The sequence below is a fragment of the Aulonocara stuartgranti genome (assembly GCF_965226115.1).
Source record: "Aulonocara stuartgranti genome assembly, chromosome: 7".
NCBI lineage: Eukaryota > Metazoa > Chordata > Actinopteri > Cichliformes > Cichlidae > Aulonocara > Aulonocara stuartgranti.
In genome coordinates, this window is record NC_138945.1 from 46,755,921 (window position 1) to 46,775,541 (window position 19,621).

General features: G+C 40.2%; 1 protein-coding gene across 2 annotated transcripts in view; it reads left to right on the top strand.

The window, feature by feature from the left end:
• The first annotated feature begins 4,865 nt into the window (after positions 1–4,865).
• The window catches only part of LOC309709938 (alpha-1,3-mannosyl-glycoprotein 4-beta-N-acetylglucosaminyltransferase C-like), an 83,029-nt gene continuing 68,273 nt past the window's right edge, over positions 4,866–19,621 (top strand). For both annotated transcript variants that reach the window (XM_082538937.1, XM_082538938.1), the window contains exons 1-2: positions 4,866–5,148; positions 15,131–15,225. The gene's annotated coding sequence lies outside the window, so the exon portion shown is untranslated. The remainder of the gene's footprint in view (positions 5,149–15,130; positions 15,226–19,621) is intronic.

The following is a 19,621-nucleotide window of genomic DNA, read 5'->3' on the forward strand; positions in this document are numbered from 1 at the left end:
ACAAAGTCTAAATGGATGAGTTATTAAAAATACCCACTGTTCAGTTCTCATGAAAGGCCAAATGCCACGTGTTTTGTTTTTTTCCGTGTTTCTGAGTTGCTGTTATTCCATATTGCTTCCACTTTGTTATAACACCACTAACACTTGGCTGTGGAATATTTAGTAGCGAGTAAATTTCACAGCTGGACTTGATGCACATGTGGCATCCTATCATAGTACCACAGTGTACCCATTATTGACAAATGCAGAGGTAGTCTGTATGCCTGGGTGCTTCACTTTATACACATGTGGCCACGGAAGCGATTGGAACACCTGAGTTCAATTATTTGGATGGATGATTGAATACGTTTGGTAATATTGTGTATAAGAAAAATATTTAAATTAGTTTAGGTTGCAAGAAAATTTATGTTAAAGTAAGCGGTTGTTCAGCCTAGAAAACTGAAAGTCAATTTAAGTGTTTATGTTTACATGGATTCTGATCCAACACCACTGGGGTCACTTTTCAGTTCTCAGTTTTTGCAATCATAATTATCATAATCTCAAATAACTGTGCATTTGGGAAGATCGCAGAAACATTCATATTCATCCTTGAAATATATCAAACAGCTACTATAATAAAATATAAGTGTGAAGTAATGATTTCATTACAATATTGGTGCATGTGTAAAAGCAAGTTCTTCTAGCTATAACAGTATATGTTTATTTGAACTGCATCATCCAGACAAAATATAACATTAAAAAAACGTATCTGCATGTCTGTGAATGAATCTCAGAATTGTAAATAAAGATGTGAAGGTGCCAATCACAAATTTAGATCTGGACGTCCACTAAGGGAGTCCCTCCACCAAATTTCTTCAGGATAATAAACAAACAAGCAGGCACGGAGGGATAGAAACACCTCTCACATAATCGACAGACACTCCAGCCCCCTATAAGAGCAGGACAGATGTTCCAGCAGTCCTCTTTAATTTTCTGTCATATCAAAGCTGCTGCACTTGACTTAGGCTCGTGCTTACAGCAGTGCTGTAACAGCAAGAATGCTGTGCTCCTGTGTGGTCTTACACGGTGTGATCTGCATGATTTAGGACCCTTACATTTTTAAAACAGCAGCAGCACATTTTCTGATAGTCAAACATGAAAAAACACGGAGCACCTCATGCCTTCAGCACGAGCGCATCACTGATTCTGCTTTTAATGTGTTTTCCACGCTGAATTAGAGTAAATATCATATAAAGACAGGGCGGCATGGAGAATACACGGGCTCTACATTTAAAGGGGCTTGAAAGCTAATTATAATTGCAAATTGGGAACTTGACTCCTGGCTCTCCTTTGACAGAGATCCAGCTTGAACTCATCATTAAATGTTGCATAACTTTAATCCACTGATATTCCCCAGTCCTCAGACATTCATGGCCATATGTATGTTAAATATTTGTATCACATTAAATGCATCTCTAACTTTTGTTATCATTTTAAAAAGAAATCTCTTTATCAGTAGATAGCTTTGATATATAACGATGGATATAAAAGACACGTTATCACGTCTAAAACCGAAGCTAAAACCTGTTACTAATGGCAACACTTGAAGACGGAACGAAAAGTTGGACTTTAAAGACAGCGGGGAGGCACGGTAAAGGTACAAAGGAGATAACAGCCTTCATGGTGTCACAGCAGTTGTACACAAAAAAGTGACAGAAATAATGAGAGCATAAGAAGTTCAAACCATTTCCAAGTTTTTCAGCTCCACGTAGCAGACTAGTTACTTTATGAACTCAGATGCTGCTGGACAGTCGAAAGTATAGAGTCTGTTAACTGTCTCAGTGGAGAAGGAAAATCTTTGAGAAAATAGGAACAAGGATGTTCAGCCACACCCAGGTGTTGTCTTTAAACTGCATTTATGCTTATTTTGTTAGAAGACATAAGCTAGTGCCTTCACAAAATAGCTTAGCTATCTAACAGTTAACAGAAATGAGAGATAATTATATCACTGTTAGGGCTGCCACAAACGATTATTTTGATAGTCGACTAGTCACCGATTATTTTTGCGATTAGTCGACTAATCAGATCATGCATCCATTGGACGTAAAACGTACAGCTTATTGCACCAGCATGCATCTGCTCTTATATAACTATCATTAGCTTACAGCTTGAAGTGTTTAAGGTATGTGCTAACTAAAAATAAAGACAAGATGATAGTTTATTAAATTTTAATGAAGTTTGCAGATTGTTTCGGTGAAGTTTAATAAACTCCTTGCTATCTAAAATATAACAGGACACTGGAGTATATTCTCGAGCATCTCTCACTTCTGATAATCAGTTGTCTGCTTGACGTTTAGTCAGCTGTGTAAAAACTATAACTTTAATCTCAGCCAAACCGATTTACTCAGGAACAAATAAAATACTAAAAAAAGCCAAATAATATCATTTTTAAGTTATCTCAGTGACTTATATATCATGTTTAACCTGAGTAGCGAAAGACGGCGGTGGGTTTGAAAACGATTTGCCGGGAGTCCGGTGTTCTCACCGGCTCTATTGAGCCTTGAACCCTGGCTAGCTAACGAGCTAGTGGGTAACAGACGTCTCCGAAAACGTCGGAGCGCTTTTGAAAATATGTGGTGTCTTGATAAACTGAGCAGATATTTGAGGTTTACACAGCTACATTCTCACCTGAAAATATGTTAATATTAACACTAACTAGCTGCTGCCATTGTTGGAAACTGAGCTGGGTTGCGCTATGAATTCTGGGACAGAGCTTCTTCTTCTCCGGGGTTTAACGGCAGCTGGCATCCTTGCACATGCAGTGCTGCCATCTTCTGTTTCAGTCCGTTATTACATTCTTAAATACTACTACTTATTCCTGCGTCTTTTGTGATCTTACAAAGCTTCAAACGACGCGTCGACTATTAAATCAGTCGTCGACGATTTTGATAGCCGACGTAATCGTGACTAGTCGACTAATCGTGGCAGCCCTAATCACTGTGGTAACAGGACTTCATCGTTCGTCATCATTTGCCTTTTATGGTTTGGCTGGATTGGAATTGGGAACCTAAAATCTCTTCAGCTGTTTCATAGAAGAATGCTGCATAAAAGACGGACATTACCAACAGTCAAAGATTAGTTTGTAGGTTCTCATTCTGAAGTCTTAGCTGGAGCATACTCACTGACTGACACATTTAGTTTTTGAAGAGCCACAAGGTAACATATTAGAAGGAAGTGCTAAATAATCAGCTTAAATGCAAGACTGAACTTTGCCATTACTGACGCACAATTAACCAAACATCGACGACAGTCAGATAACCAGGTTGGCACCCACCTGTCACTCCCATGTCCCAATAATGTCCTTTGGAACTCCAAGTCGGGGGTTCGACTCCCAACCAGAGCATCTGTATTCAGTAAGGGTCCCCCAGCTAGACCCACCCCATGCTAACCTTGGAGATGAGCAAGAAAGAGATAACTGAAGCCATACTGGCTTGGAAGTCACCCAGATTAACAAGGTCCACATCAGGTGTTGAGGAACCAGCAACACTGATGAAAACTGGGCTACTGTAACAAGAAAGCATAAGTGGGCAAGGGATGAGAACCGGGCTTTTTTAATAATTCTAATAGAACTCTATTAGAATATGCCCCAAGGTTTCATTAGGTTTATTTTATAACCTATGGTCATTTCAATAAGGGGAGATCATTAGAAAGAATGAACATGATTTGTTGAAAATATGAACAGAATATAGATAGGCGTTTGGCCGTTAGACTCCAATGGCCTGTCTTGGCGGATCGGCGCTTGAGTGATGAGCGGTGGACATGGGGAGAAGGTCGGTTGCACAAAGGCGTCTGCAAAAGAGAAAGACAGATGCGCAGTGAGATTTAAATTACGCAGCATGAATCCTGATTGGCCTGGAGAATGCCGGGAGAAGGTGATCTGACCAGACCAGTGATAACACAAACAGCTTGACAGCGTGGGAAAGTGAGAGTGAAAAAGCTTAGATTTAGCCAGCAGCACCTAGGAGTGGACAGATGTGAGACCATCAATCTTCCTTATTGAATGCATAAGTTTCATTATGAGAGTCTGAAAAGAGGATTATCCAGGCTAAGCACACTCGCTCATAATTTGTCAGTCACAAAGTATGAGCCAATGAATGAGCGCCATTCTTCTCAAAATCCATTTCACTTCGCAGGTCAGGTCCGGGTTCAAAACATCAAGCCGGTGATGCTGAAACTGCTGAGCTCGAGGTTTCAAAATGCAACTTCGTAAGCCACGAGCCTCTGTATACCAGCTATGTTTGACATAAAGCGAACAAAGCACACTGTGACTACATTTATTTATGCTGTAAAGTAGGGCATTTTGACATTGGAGTGTTTTGTTTCAACTAGCCTTTGGAACTGGCCTCAAGTGGCCATTAGAGGAACTGCAGTTTGCCACACTTGGAAGCTGGCTTTAGGATGTTTTGCAGTGTGTCTGGAGATCCCTTTTTAAAGAGGACCAGAAATGTATTTTATGCATTTCAATCATGCTAATAGTGTTAGTAAAAATAAATTTGCTTGAAGTAAAAAATAAAAGTGCCTACACAAAGCGACTTGGCATAGCCTTCCAGCTATGCAAAGTCACTACATAAGCCCCAGGGCTCACAACTCCCTGAGGCAGGCACAAATGCGATGGTGGTTTTATGCGATGCTTACCCACTTAGAATAAATAAAGCGGCTGAAGTGACATGCTTTGAGTTTGTGTAGCTATAGGTGTAACACGTTGCCTCTTTAAGGCAGAAAATCCAGAGAGAGAGAGAGAGAGATAGTGCAGGGTGGGGGCTGGAGAGAAGAGGAGAGAAAAGTGGGAGCCAATAAGAGGCAGTGGGAGCAGACACAGTGTTTGTGACACCTTGTGGTGGAGCGTGAGGGGGTGGCAGAGTTTGAGAGAGAGAGAGAGAGAGAGAGAGAAAGGAGGGGGTACCACTGGATAGAGAAAGAGAGAGAGAGAGGGAGAGATCAAAGCGAAAGAAGAGACAGAGGAGGAGAAACGAGGATGAGAGATAGCAGCATTGCAGCGAGAGCGAGCGCGCGAGAGCCCTTCCTGCCTTTGCAACGAGTGTTTACTCCACTTTTCCTGAGAGCCGGTTATCTCCCCTCTGCGTGAGTCATGGAAGTGATTTACTGTAGGTGAGTGGAGCGGCGCGGCAGCAGAAATACACAGATCTGTGCGTGTGCGTGTGTGTGCGGACCGTGGGGAGGTAAGATCGCTCCGTATCTCCCTGGATGTTATTTTCACAGTTTGGTCCCTCCATCCTCTTTTTCTTTCCCATCTCGTCGTGAGAAGCCGTACAACCAACTTCTGCGGAGTTTGGGTCTTGTTCAAACAGCCGCTTCTCCTCCTTTCCCCACATTTGTCCTCTCAGGCGTAGGATACTTTGTGCTCATGCAGGCTGTACACACACTGTGTAAAGTGTGAAAGGCACGCTGCAGTCTCTCTCTGACAGTCTGAGCAGCATTTAGTGCTTCTGTATTGACAGTCGGACTCAACGGGGCTGAGGGCTGGAAGAGGATGAGAGGGAGATGACTCAAATCTCTGCTTGAGGGACCTGGAGGGTAGCAGCATCAGCGATGATGATGTCGATCTGTAGAAGAGCAGAGATGGAGACAGAGAGAGAGAGAGGGAGGGAAAAAAAGAGATAATCTTGCACAAATAAGCTTTGGCTGCTTGTCAGATTTTTACACAGTATTTTTATGTCTGTGACAAAGCTGATGCCAAATGCGTGCATGTAGATCCTGTGTGATGGTTCCACAGCTGGATCTTCTCCCTGAGCATCTCTCTATGTCCCCACTAACTGAGGTGTGCAGCCTGTGGTTTTGTTGGTGTGTGTGTGTGTGTGTGTGTTTAAGGCAGGTGATCAGAGATTTCTGGCTCAGACATCCTGAGTGACAGCTGAGCTCTATCACAGCTTTCATCATGACTCAAGCTGGTAAACTGTAGCTCAGCTTGTGACACAACCCCCCCACCCCCCACCGTCATGAGGGAATAACCTGGCTTCATCTCATGGCTGGATTAGAGTGATTTACTGTCGCTCCCCGTTAGCCTGGATGTGTTTGTGTGGGGTCTGACCTATTATGGCACCTAATGGCCTCATATGTTATTTCCAAAAGGACATTGTCAAATGGTAAGCACTGTTGTCAGCCACATCCAGCTGGACTGACAACAGTTGTTATTAATGTTAGCTCTAGTTCTGACCCCTGTGAAAACTACTACTGGCAGATGTGCTGGACAAGAATTAATAGACCCTTTAAAATTAGAAATTACATTTAGTGCAGACTGGATTTACCATCAGCCAGGATTTCCTTCACTCTTGCTAAAGGACAACTCCAGAGGATATTTTTATATTTTCTAGCTGGCCTGCAAAGTAGTCCTCAACACAACTCTTGATTGAATGTACAAAATATTAGGGTCACTGCCCTCGCATTGATCTTCAGGCCCTCTCTCCACATCCCTGTTTTCTTGCAGCTTAAAAATCCTTTTTCATTGATTCGTCTCCTCCTTTCTACCTGCACTCCCTCTGTTGTGATTCATATAGATTTAATACAGGGAATCAATGAAGGAAATGGCTGGATTGACCTCATCTGTGTTGTTTGTGGAAAGACAAAGAGCTTCTGACACCTTTTTAGATTCAGTTTGTTACCCTGTGAGAACTGCCCGTGACTTTTAAACAAACACATTCGCCTTCTTTTAAATTCGAGACATCATATGAAAGATTCAGAGGTGCAGACAGGTGAAATAGCTCACGCTCATGGATCGATGAACAGGCAGGGAAAAAAGTGTAAATGAGAGAAGCAACAGAGCTAATAAACACGAATAGCAAGTTGTACCACAGTTGGTATTACTTACAAATCAGTGTCAGTCTGCTACCATCATATCGAGCGAGCAGAGCTAAATTGGGCAAATAAAGTTTTTGAAGCATGCACCGAATTTCTTGAGAGCAAAACAGTTTTTTTGTTTGCTTGTTTTTTACAGTACAGTCCTTTCATGTTCACTCACATCACTCACTGCACTTTGAGAAATAGGAGTACATTAAAAGTGCACTGCTGTCCTTAAAAGTGCAGTTTAAACAGTAAATGGACAAGTACTTATAAAACACTTTTCTACTCTAACTCAGCACTCAAAGCACTTTTTACTCCAAGCCTCCTTTACCCGATCACACAAGCATTTTTTTCTCTATATTCAAGCACCTTCTCTAATATTCACACCGCAATAGATGAATTGCAACCTAATGATCTGCTGACATGGAGATTGTAGCTGGGCAGCGAATCGTCAACCGACTGGTAGACAATCGGTCGCTCTACCTCCTGAGCCATAGCCGCCCAGTCAACACCGAAGTAGCCTGCAGGGTTAATTAGTGGTATCCAAAGTAATTAGGCGTGCAATCTCAAGGGTAAAAAACCACAAACAATGGTATACATGTTCCCAAGCAATAATAGGTGCATCATTGCACACTTTCATTTAGCTTTTATGATTAAATATAAATATAAAGGGCAGCACGGTGGTTAGCACTGTTGCCGCACAGCAAGAAGGTCCTGAGTTCAATTCCACCATCAGGCCGGGGTCTTTCTGTGTGGAGTTTGCATCTTCTCCCCGTGTTTGCGTGGGTTCCCTCCGGGTACTCCGGCTTCCTCCCACCGTCCAAAGACATGCAGTTTGTGGGGATAGGTTAATTGGATAATCCAAATTGCCACTAGGTGTGAATGTGCGAGTGAATGTGAGTGCGAATGGTTGTCTGTCCCTGTGTGTTGGCCCTGCGACAGACTGGCGACCTGTCCAGGGTGTACCCCGCCATTCGCCCTATGACAGCTGGGATAGGCTCCAGCGCCCCCCCGCGACCCTGAAAAGGATAAGCGGAAGCAAATGGATGGATGGATTAAATATAAAGTTTGGTAAAATATTAATGTTGCTCTTAGATTTTAAGATTTTTACATTTTAACATGCAATAGTAGAGAGAAAACTCCAACAATGAGGTGACTCCATAAGTCAAGCACTTGGCAACAGTGGGAAGAAAAACTCCCTTTTAACAGGAAGAAACCTCCAATAGAACCAGGTTCAGGGAGGGGCGGCCATCTACCGTGATGACCAGTTGGGCTGATGAGAGGGAGACGGGACAAAAGACAAGCTGTGGAAGTGAGCCAGAGATTAAATATTAACTAATTACTAAATGCAAAGTAGTAAGTTAAATAAAAAAAATAATAATTCAAGTCTCATATTGTGTTTCACTTCTATATTGGTAGCAGACTTTTAGCACTTTTGCCTCACAGCATGAAGGTTCTAGTTTCAGTGGGATCATTTCTCCCTAGGCCTGTTTGGTTTTATGCTATATGAACTGCAGTGCATTTCCGAGGCTATGAATTTATAATTATAAAAATATTGATTGATTATTACCCCAGGATGCAGTATTTAAATTTTTTTGTAAAAGATGCATTTTTGTACTCTTACATTACATTTTAAAATGCTCCTTCAAAGCTGTTCTCTATTGGGCCAGAGATGTTTTCTGTCAATTATCTTATAGGATAGCACCCCAATGACAAGCTTTTGTACCTCTAATAGGACAATAAAGGAGCATTTTTAACACTCTCGTGACGCAACTTGTCTTCTGGTTACAAAATATGAAATGTCCACTCAAGATTTTTTTTATATCTATGAATGTTCCTCAGTGCATTTTAAAATCTCAATTGTCACGTTGCACCTCTGTCTTTGAGAAATATTGTTAGTTAGTAAGAAAGCAGAAGTCTGATGGGAGCAATTCGACTTTTGCCAGTTCATAATAAATATTCACTTTCTTTGTCACTGAAACACAGTTAAGTGTTTATGCTTGCTCAAAAGCAGCACTAGAAGAGCCTTGCTGGTTGAAAAGTTTCACATTTGTTACCGACAGGAGGTGCTGGGTGTGGTGACACTTGTTATGCGCAGCTAAAATGTCTTGGTGCTACATCACTGCAGCTGGTGTGAGAGTGGAAGTCAGCAAAAAACAAAGAAAATCTTGGTTGACTGAAATTGTAGCTTCTCTTCGATTTATTTATGTTGGATGGGTTTGTGGTTGTCATTAGATTAATTAAATCTCCTTCAATACACTGAGTGCATACTCAAGGCTTATTCACCAAAATTAATTAGAGATAAAAGTAAAAAACTAGCATTTTAAGTGATATTACACCTTGTTATGATTACAGATTTGTACACCTGCCTATACACTGCTTAGTCAAATCCAGGTGTTTTTTTGTAATGTAATCTTTTACATTACATTATTATGCTGAAGAAAAACAAGCCTTTCTGAGTAATAAATCCCACACATGATATAATTCTTTATATATCTGGTGAAAGAGGAGGCTTCTCTTGTAGCATGGTATGCGTGTTGCTGCTGCTGGCAGGTACTGGGAAGCTGCTACAAACCTATAAATAAATCACACATATTGAAATATGTCAATTCTGCTGTGTTTACACTCAAAGCCTTGGATAGTAAATGTAAGATGTGTTGAAACATCGGTACAGAGACAAGTTAGCTTTCTCTTTTTAGAAGATATGGTGTGTGGCTTGCTGAGTTTGTGATATATAAAATGAGATTCAACTCGACTTTTTCTTTTTAATGGGGTCCGTCAGTTTGGAGATAAGTAAACTTTCTGCAAATTTTGGTTAGACATGCAATGTTCATTAGGTTATCATGGACTGAGGAAGAAGGACCCAAATACATACCAAAACAAGTAAAACTGTGAAAACTGACTTTAAAAAGTCCATGAGGTACAAAAATCCAAATAGTCCCCCCCCCCCAAAACAACTGGTGCTCTAAAAAAGAACTCAAGGACAGGCTGGGCTAATAGGGAATGAGCTGGGAAACTAAACACAGCTAAATCACATAAAGTAATGAACAATAGTTGAACTACAAAACATAATCCAATGACATGACAGAGAAAGTAGAACTACGCAGCAAGTGACTGCCACAATAAAACAGGAAACTGTCATGGTCCAGAGTCTGCGACTCCGTGTTTATGTTTAGTTTATTAGTATTCTGTGGTTTTGGTTACCTTGGGTGTTTGTACTCTTCTGTTTCATGGTTCATGTTCCTATGTTCTGTGTCCCCCAGTCTGTGTTAAGTTGGTGTGTTATGTCATTGCGTGTATGTGTTTCCTGTTTTATTGTGAAGGTCTGCGTCTTATGTGAGAGTTTTCAGATTGCCTCCCTAGTCTCGTCTCATTAATCACTCCCAGCTGTGTTCCCCACCTGTGTGTAATCTCCCTGTGTTCTCTGAGTGTATTTAAGTTGTGTCTTCTGTCATAGTAGTTGCTGGTTCTGTAGTAGTTGTCTTTTATCCTGTCTCATGTCTTTTATCCTGTTTTCCTTCTCTCACCCCAACCGGTTGCAGCAGATGGCCGCCCCTCCCTGAGCCTGGTTCTGCCGGAGGTTTCTTCCTGTTAAAAGGGAGTTTTTCCTTCCCACTGTTGCCAAAGTGCTTGCTCATAGGGGGTCATATGATTGTTGGGTTTTTCTCTGTATCTATGAAGCGCCTTGAGGCGACTTATGTTGTGATTTGGCGCTATATAAATAAAATTGAATTGAATTGAATTGGTTCGTCTGTGTTGTTTCCCCTCGGTCTCCCTGCATCTCTCCATGTGTATTTCCCTGCATCTTAGTTTCTGGTTGGTGTTGTTAGTTTACCCAGTTTAGGTTCCCGGTTTCATGTTCACCCACCATTGCTCTTTGTACCCACCCCTGTAAATAAATACTCACCTGCACCAGAGCTGCCGCCTTTTGGGTCCTTCCTCCAACTCCACACGGCTTGCCCCGGCAAACCGTGACAGAAACAGGAAACCCAAACTGAGACAGAGACTTAATTAAGACACAGGGAACGCAGGATAAACTGAAATACCGAATTATAAAATATTAACAAAACTAACCATGACCAGATCCCACATAGGTAAACTATAACAAAGATGAAAATTAGACAGAAAGAAACCAACCTGGAACATTTTGGAATACAAAATATGAATCTCTAAATATCACAAATGCAAATGCAAAAACTCAAATTCAGGCATGAAACCTGACGTAGGTTTGGTGTGTTCAAAGCTGTCACAATTTAGGGTGTTTAAAGTTTCTTTTTCCTGCATTCCAAAATTTATGTATTGGTCTTATTCGGCTATTGCAGTTTCCATTATGTCCTTTTTAAAGTAACACATTGTCAGACCAACAAGGATGTGCTTGCACAAGAGCAGGTCAACCGGCCAAGCTGTGAGACCTGAGACTATAGCAGGTCTTACAGGTTTAAGATCATGTCAAGCAGTTCTTTAACATAAAAAAATCAATAAAATAAAAAACAACAGTTTTGCTTGCTTTTAATTTCTGGGTCCCTTCTTTTGTCCTGTCTCTCTCCCCTAACACCCAACCAATTTCTTTTTGTTAAAAGGGAGTTTCCTCTTCCCACTATCGCCAAGTACTTGCTTATTGGGGGTCATTTGATTGTTCGGGTTTTCTCCATTTATTGGGTCTTTACCTTACAACATAAAACACCTTGAGGCAATATTTGTTTTTTATTTGGCACTAAAAAATTGAATGAAATTGGATTGAATTGAACTGAATTCTGCAAAAACAGAGTAGCTGAACATAAGCATATTTGAGTAGACAAAATCTGAAATTCAGTACATATTCCATTTTTTGATAGTTAACCTCCAATCAATTAAGTTTCACTTCTGAATCATTAAATGAATCATTTAATATCAGTCATTTTATGTTGTAGCTGCAAAGTTATGATGCACAAAACAAAATGCAGTACACAAACAACAAGGCTCAAACAGAACAGATATGTGAAAAAAAGCATGTCACAACAAACCTCATAACTAGAAAAGAATAATAACAAAACAATTTCACAATGGAACAATAGAGAGTGTGTTTTGATGTGCCTTGGCCTTGAGTTGTTGCACTCCTTTTCAGCTTTGTCTTCGACAAACTAAAGTGTGAAAAATATGGAGGGTGGGTGGACAGCCTACTTTTAAGCAAGCAAGCGAAGTCTACACGGCCATCTGCTCGCACCAGAATTTTCTTTTAATCAAGGCTGCAGCCCCACAAGAAGCAGACTCCCTCTCACTCCCACAATTTAGCATCTTGTATTAAGTGGGAACAGAACACTCAGCATAACATGATAGCTACATCAAATCCAAGTTGAAATCCAAGAGTGGCTTTGGTGCCATAAACAGATGCTCCATTTGACAAATTAGTCAGAGATTTGCTGTTGGACGCTCAATGCTGATGCTTTTCCTGAGCAGCTTCCTTTTTATTTTTAGATTCTTTTTCTAACTTTGTCACAAACACACTTTATGTTAGAGTTTTACTGAAATTCATTAAAAATGTGAATCAGATTCTTCGAATACACATTAAAGCGGAATATAATGCATTTAAAACATAAGTATCTATGAATACACATTCAGAAGACCAAGTACTTTATTGCAGTGTTTCCCAACCACTGTGCCACGGCACATAGGTGTGCTTTGAGAAATGATCAGGTGTGCCATGCAAGATTATCTGGTTCCACCTGATTAGTGCTCTAAACGATCGGCGTAACGGGCAGAACAATTACATTCTCTTCCACTAGAGGGCAGTACAGCTACCTGCTCTAATTAAATGGGTTGCCAACTGACAGTAAAACAGAAGAAGACTAAGAAGAAATTACATAATAGTCATGCTGTGAGCTGACACAGCACATAATAGCGATAGATAAATATTTGAAAATAAAAAGTAATCAATCTGATCTGGGTCCTGGAGAAAATTCCGACCCAGATCAAGGCCCTAGTATGCGTAGTGGTCAGAAGAAAGCAAAAAATGGGATATTGGGGACAACCTGAGCCAATTCTGCTATACCTGGTGCGCGGGGAAAAATTATCAATATGCTTTTTGTGATATTTTTGTTTGGTGCTGTGTGCCATGGCTACAAAAAGTTGGGAAACACTGCTTTATTGTACATTTGGTGGTACAATAGCTTGCTACTGCGGCAGTACCCTCGTATGGACCTTCTTATTGTGGTAGGACCATTGTACCCTTAACAAAGAGTAAAAGTTTGTACTTTTGTGGTTTGTCCTTTACAGACACCAGTCTTCAACTTTTAGTGGCACTTTTCTATGTTCATGTAAAGCTACAAAAACTGACATTTAAAAAAATGCATTCATTCATACACAGTGGTTTTCACGTCTACCTAGCACCTATAGCACATTTTTAGCTCATTTTTGTAAACACAAAGACAGCATGGAGACAGCTACATCTTTTCCTTCCCATTGCAGATAACCTGAGAAGGGTAAACCTGTGTTTGTTAGTTTGTTTTGTATAAAATATGATTATAAATTAATTCAAACATTAACAGATAAAACAATAAACAGGTTAGGATAACCCTTTAATGGCCAGCACCCCTGTGGGTACACAGTACCGTACTTGTATTGTTTAATTCAATCCAATTCAATTTTATTTTATTTATACAGCGCCAAATCACAACAACAGTCGCCTCAAGGCGCTTTATATTGTAGGGTAGACCCTACAATAATACATACAGAGAAAAACCCAACAATCGTATGACCCCCCTATGAGCAAGCACTTTGGCGACAGTGGGAAAGAAAAACTCCCTTTAACAGGAAGAAACCTCCAGCAGAACCAGACTCAGGGAGGGGCGGAGCCATCTGTCGCTTCTTTGGTGTTACGTAACGAAACACTTACCAGACACTTTGTCTTTCTAGAACAGGAACAATGTGCTATAAACATTCCTCAAATATTTTGGTTCATATTGACATGATAGCATCACACAGCTGCAGATTTGTTGGCTATACATCCATGATAAGAGCCATACATACATCACATCCCATAGGCGCTCTATTGAACTGAGTTCTGGTTACTGCAAAGATAATCTGAGTAGAAAGAACAAAATGTCATGTTCAAGAGCAGCGGTCCCCAACCTTTTCTGCACCACGGACCGGTTTATGCCTGACAATATTTTCACGGACCGGCCTTTAAGCTGTCGCGGATAAATACAACAAAATAAAACTAGTACCGGTACCGAAAAAAAGAAGATTTATTCATAACACACATGAAAAGACCGAGGAAAACCGAGTTAACGATAAAAATGATAACAAAATAACGCTGAAAACCAATAAAAACCCTGAAAACCATACATTTCACACCTGAGCCTCAACTCTCGCGGCCTGGTACCAAACGACTCACGGACCGGTACCGGTCCGAGGCCCGGGGGTTGGGGACCGCTGTTCAAGAGGATAATTTGAGTGTTATGACAAGCTGTGTTGACAGCCTTCAGAAGATGGTACACTGTAGTCAAAAAAGAGATGGACATGGCCAGCAACAATACCCAGGCATTGTTGTGCCTGTCTGAATTTTAGCTGCAGTTCCCTGATGTTAGCTAACAGGGGTGGCACCTGGTGTGGTTTTCGGCTGCTGTAGCCTATCAGCTTCAAGGTTTGACTTCAAGGTTCAAGGTTTACATTCAGAGCTCTTCTGCATTCCTTGGTTGCAACAAGTGGTTATTTGAATTACTCTTGCCTTCGAAGCACTCTGGCCAAGCTTCTTTGACCTCTGACAATAACAAGGGATTTTCAGCTGGTGCCAGCCAGTGGATATTTTTTCTCACATTGTGTGGGAAATACCAGCAGATAAGCAGTGTTTAAAATACTCAGACCAACCCGTCTGGTACCAACAGTCATGCTCCATTCAAAGTCACTTAAATCTCCTTTCTTCCACATTCTAATTCTTGGTTTGAACTTCAGTAAGATGTCTTGATCATGTCAACATGCCTAAATGCATTGAATTGCTGCAATTGGCTGATTAGATATGAGCGGTTGAACAGGTGTACCTAAAACGTCTGCTGTTACAGAGATGCTCAATAATGAGAGTGTTCTGTCTGAACACATACGCAATGTTTTGGGAAAAAAACCTGTTCATCAGAGAAAATGCTGTTTGTGAAAGTCTAATGCTCAAGTCTGACTGAACATGCAGTCCTTAGTCTCTAATGGACAGACACTTCATTGGAGTGTGCGTGGGTGAAAGAGCATTATAGTCTTTTAAATGATAAAAATAAAATGTGTCACCTTATATTTGTTTCTTTTCTGCTCTGTTTCTTTTTTCTTTCAGGCTGTCTTATTGTTGTGATTAAATCTGCCCCATGCCAGCCCAGAGAGCGAACACAGGGGACAAGCAGCACACAACCTGACCACATCAGCAGGCAGGTACTGGTTTTGTATTCTAACTCTTGTAGTTTCTTTTTAATGGTGCTTCAGGGTTCAGTATGTGAATGATTTTTTTCCACAATGTTGTCAAGTTTGTTGTAATCACACATTTTAATTGTTGCCACAAATGTGACTCTTGTCATCAGAACAGCAGGCACTGCTAATCATTCTGTGTCATCATTTCTTCGAATGTGATAATTCGCAGCTGTAATTGTATGCAAAATCTGTGAATACTGTTTGTTCTGGAATTGGGCTGTGAGTCAGAAGTCTAAAGAAAACAAGCAGAATAACACTTTGATTTTTACAAACCCTTGAATGCTTATCAGTTCTGACCTACCTGAGGCAAAAGGAGATTTGTTGAGAACTCAGATCCTGTGAGAACATTTTTCTGTTAATATCATTTTATTTGTATTTTGAAGCATTGAAGAAGAGCATTTAGTTCTTTCAGGTTATGACAGTTTTTCTGGTTAATGTAACTAAAAGCAAAACTAGGTGTAAAAAAACATTTTAGTTATATGAAAAAATATAAACAGAGGACGTGTCCTTGGTTTTGATCTTTTGCCAATTTGTCAGTTGCCTGTCGTTGCCTCCACTTAAAATTTTGCCAATGACAAAGACTTTCTTTATTATAATAACTAAAAAAGATACATATGGTTGATGCTGCTCTTGCAAGCCACTTTGCAACCCAGCTTTACCACAGCACCTCTATTTCATGTTATTTCAGACTTGATCAGTGCCATTTCCAGTTGACTGTGAAGGCTGCTCTGTTCTTTGCCCCTGCTCTCCCTCCTTTTTAGACTTTCCAGGTAAAGCTTGCAGAATGACAGGGAATTCCTAGAACAGAGCTATACCAAATATAACTGCAGATGAAATAATAGTCCCATTTTCTCTAAATGACTGCAAATTTAACAGTTAAACAGGCTCTACTGGTTTATACCTCAGAGTTACGTAAATGCGGGTTAAAGGTTCATCGAAATTGATGCGTCTGAATCTAAATAGCATGTGTTCAACTTCCAAGCTCTATTTCTCAGCAACACCAACCAAAACTACTACCCTATATGATAAACACCCACAAATGTTTGTGTCCAGTAAAAGGGAGACTTTAACATGCATAAAGATTGTTGGTGCTGATCGGGTGTATGCAATTGCTTCAGGGTGTGACCTTAATCTTTGCCTTTCCTGGAAGGAAAGTATGTAGGAGATTTATGATGCACTTATAATCTAACTTGTATATCTAAATAAAACTCTTTTTCCTTTCATGCTGAGAGTTGGACGAAATGATTGACAATAAAGATGAAGCTGCAATCAGCTTAGCTTAGTATAAAAACTTGAGATTGAAGAACAGATAACCCGCTGTAAGCTTTGAAGCTTTATTTTCCCCCAAACAATTTTTTTTTTTTTGGTTGGGTTTCAGTTAAGCTGCTTTTGACTCCTCCCTCGTCACAAAGGGTTGCTACAACAGGTAGCTCTGCATGTTTGATTTAGCACTTTTACACCAGATACCCTTCCTGATGCAACCACAATGAGTATTTGTGTCTCCAGCTAGAATCAAACAGCAACCTTTTGTTTGCCAAGGAAGGTTTCAGACATGTCAGGTATCAGTAAATACTATTAATTCTCTGTTGCTGACTCTTTCAGATTGAGAGAAGGTTATGATATTGTCGACACCAACACTATGGTCCAGAGTTCTTCTGAAGTAGACATTAAATTGTAAATGTATTTATTTGCTGAATTACGTAGTACTTTGGCAAATAACTTACAGCATTAACTGTATTACTCTGGGTCAATTCACGTGTACGATGACGTTTGATATTCTCCACAGGTTGCTTTGCTGTAGCTTCTAATATACTAAACCATGTGGATGATTGATTAATGGTCACATTCAGTCCTTGTTTTAGTTTTCTTTCAGCTTAAGTGTTGATCGGTGCTAAGCGATTCCTGATAAAAAAATCAATAAAATGGGACACAGGGATGAATTAAAAAATACTTTTATTAACATGCAGCATGCATGTTTGCAAGGACAGGCATCCTGAAAACATTTAATTGGAGAACCATAGACCATAAAGTCTGTAAGTAATAGTTCATCAAACTATCCACATATTGAAGTGGAACAGACCAATTATTAATTATTTAAGGGTAAAGCTGGTATAGCTTTCCTGACTATTCTCAGATTAAGACAGTAACCAACCAAGAACTGACTGCTAACACAGCTTCTGTCTGTAACCAAAGCTTGATACATCATATTTATGTGGAACTGCATGGAACTTCACTGTTGTCCCGAAACTATTAAAAACTCATCCACATGTCATTAAGAGATATCTTCCTTCATTACCATAAATACATATCCTCCTGCCAAAAATGCTTCTCTTGGAAGAATACACTTAAATTAAAATTTCACAGGTCTACACTACCCAGTATGTTACAGTCTTCTGGGGTTTTTTTTAAATACAGAAACTATATATTTTGTGAGTCTTGCACGAATTTCCTTATTTTTATATAAAAATGGGAAATATGTGCAGTTATTTACTGAAGCATGTGGAAGCATTTTGTACAGTTCTAACAAGCTTGAAGGTCGATGTGTTCTGAACACCTTTCTTCTTCAACACAGTCTGAACTCTCTCAGGCAAGCTTTTCTGTGATATCATTAAGTAGTCCTGACGAATAGTTCTCCGGGCTTCTTGGAGGACATTCCAAAGCTCTTTAAAAGCTGTGTTTTGTTCTGTTCTCTGCTGAGAAGATCCCACACTGCTTCAGTAACGTTGAGATCCAGCTCTAGGAAGCTGATCTGTAACTGATAATGTCGTAGTGTGTGCTTTTCCTATCCAAGTATGCACGTGATAACTTGAGAACAATGCGACGTCGAATTTTTAAATTCATACCACAAGTGCATCTGCTGGGAGGCTGAGGGGTAGAACTGGACGCTTCTGTATTTTTGCTGTTTCTGAAGGACATGACATTTGGATAATTTTCATTTGCTGTAATTTTTCTTAGGCTTCCCACTGCTTCTTTGTACTCAGATTGTTCAGTTTCCCTATTATTTTTACACAGTGCACACAATGATAGACATATCTAGTTTTGTTGATGCAAAAATATTATTTTATGTCACACTGTGTTATCCTTGACAATTTTCAAAGATTGAGCTAAAGAAATATGAACATGTTTTTGGCTGCTAGTAACAAGTCCCTTGTTAGTTCCTTGCCGGTGCATCCCCTGGTGCCTTTGTCCATCCATCCATTCGCTTCCGCTTATCCTTTTCAGGGTCGCGGGGGGTGCTGGTGCCTATCCCAGTTGTCTTAGGGCGAGAGGCGGAGTACACCCTAGTGATGGGATTTCTGGCTCTTTTTAGAGAACCGGGTCTTTCGGCTCGGCTCACTAAAAAGAGCTGGCTCTTTCGGCTCCAAACAGGCTCTTCAGGTTGTTTTGTTGCTTTAATTAATTTATTATTAACAATAATATAAAATTATGCACAAAATGAATTACTAATGTAAAAAAAAAAAAGTGGTTTTATTTATATATGTTTATATATAAATATATACGGTGGCCCCTAGAGACAAAGCACGTACAAACTCCAAAAAGCACGTACAAATTCAAAAACACATTTCTAGCGTTAACTGAACTTCCTAAACAGAGCTACCTAGATCACACAGTGGAGTGCGGATCGATACTGAAATATCGATTCTTCCGATACCAGCAATTTATGTTCTAGAATCGATTCTCATATTATAATATCGATATTTTAGTACTCTGGGGTAAATTTGTAGTTTTCCATTAAAATGAACGCAGTGGAAAGAAACTATATTCGGATCGTCTAATATGGAAGGAACTACTTCCTCTTACGCCTTTCATAGTCATGTGCGAAATACGGCTGTATAAATGTGTCGCAGCCCCTGGTGTGCGCACTCACAACAATGGCTGAGCGCAAACAGAGTCCTGTGTGGACGCGTTTTACCTCCACAAACAGCCCAGACACGGTTTGTGATATATGTGGCAAGACAGTGAGGTGTTGTGGCAACACCACTGACCTCGTCAAACACCTTGGAGTAAATCACATTACAGAATATGATAAGCTTATGTTGAGGTGAACTGAAGAGGAGGAGAGGGACGGGTGCTGCTAGGGCGAGACAGACGTCTCTCGCAGACGCACAACGTCAGTTTTTTTTTTTATTTCTATATGATTATTCTGCATTATTAAGCAATAAAAACAAGTTGTCTGATGTCCTCTAATCATTATGAAGCAATATGGTTATGTTATTATTACAATTACATAATACAATTACATATTGTATTATGAAATGCAATGAAACATTAAGTTTTTGTACAGAGTATCGGTATCGGATCAGTATCGCCGATACCACCCTGAATTTTACTTGGTATCGGATCGGAAAGGAAATCAGTG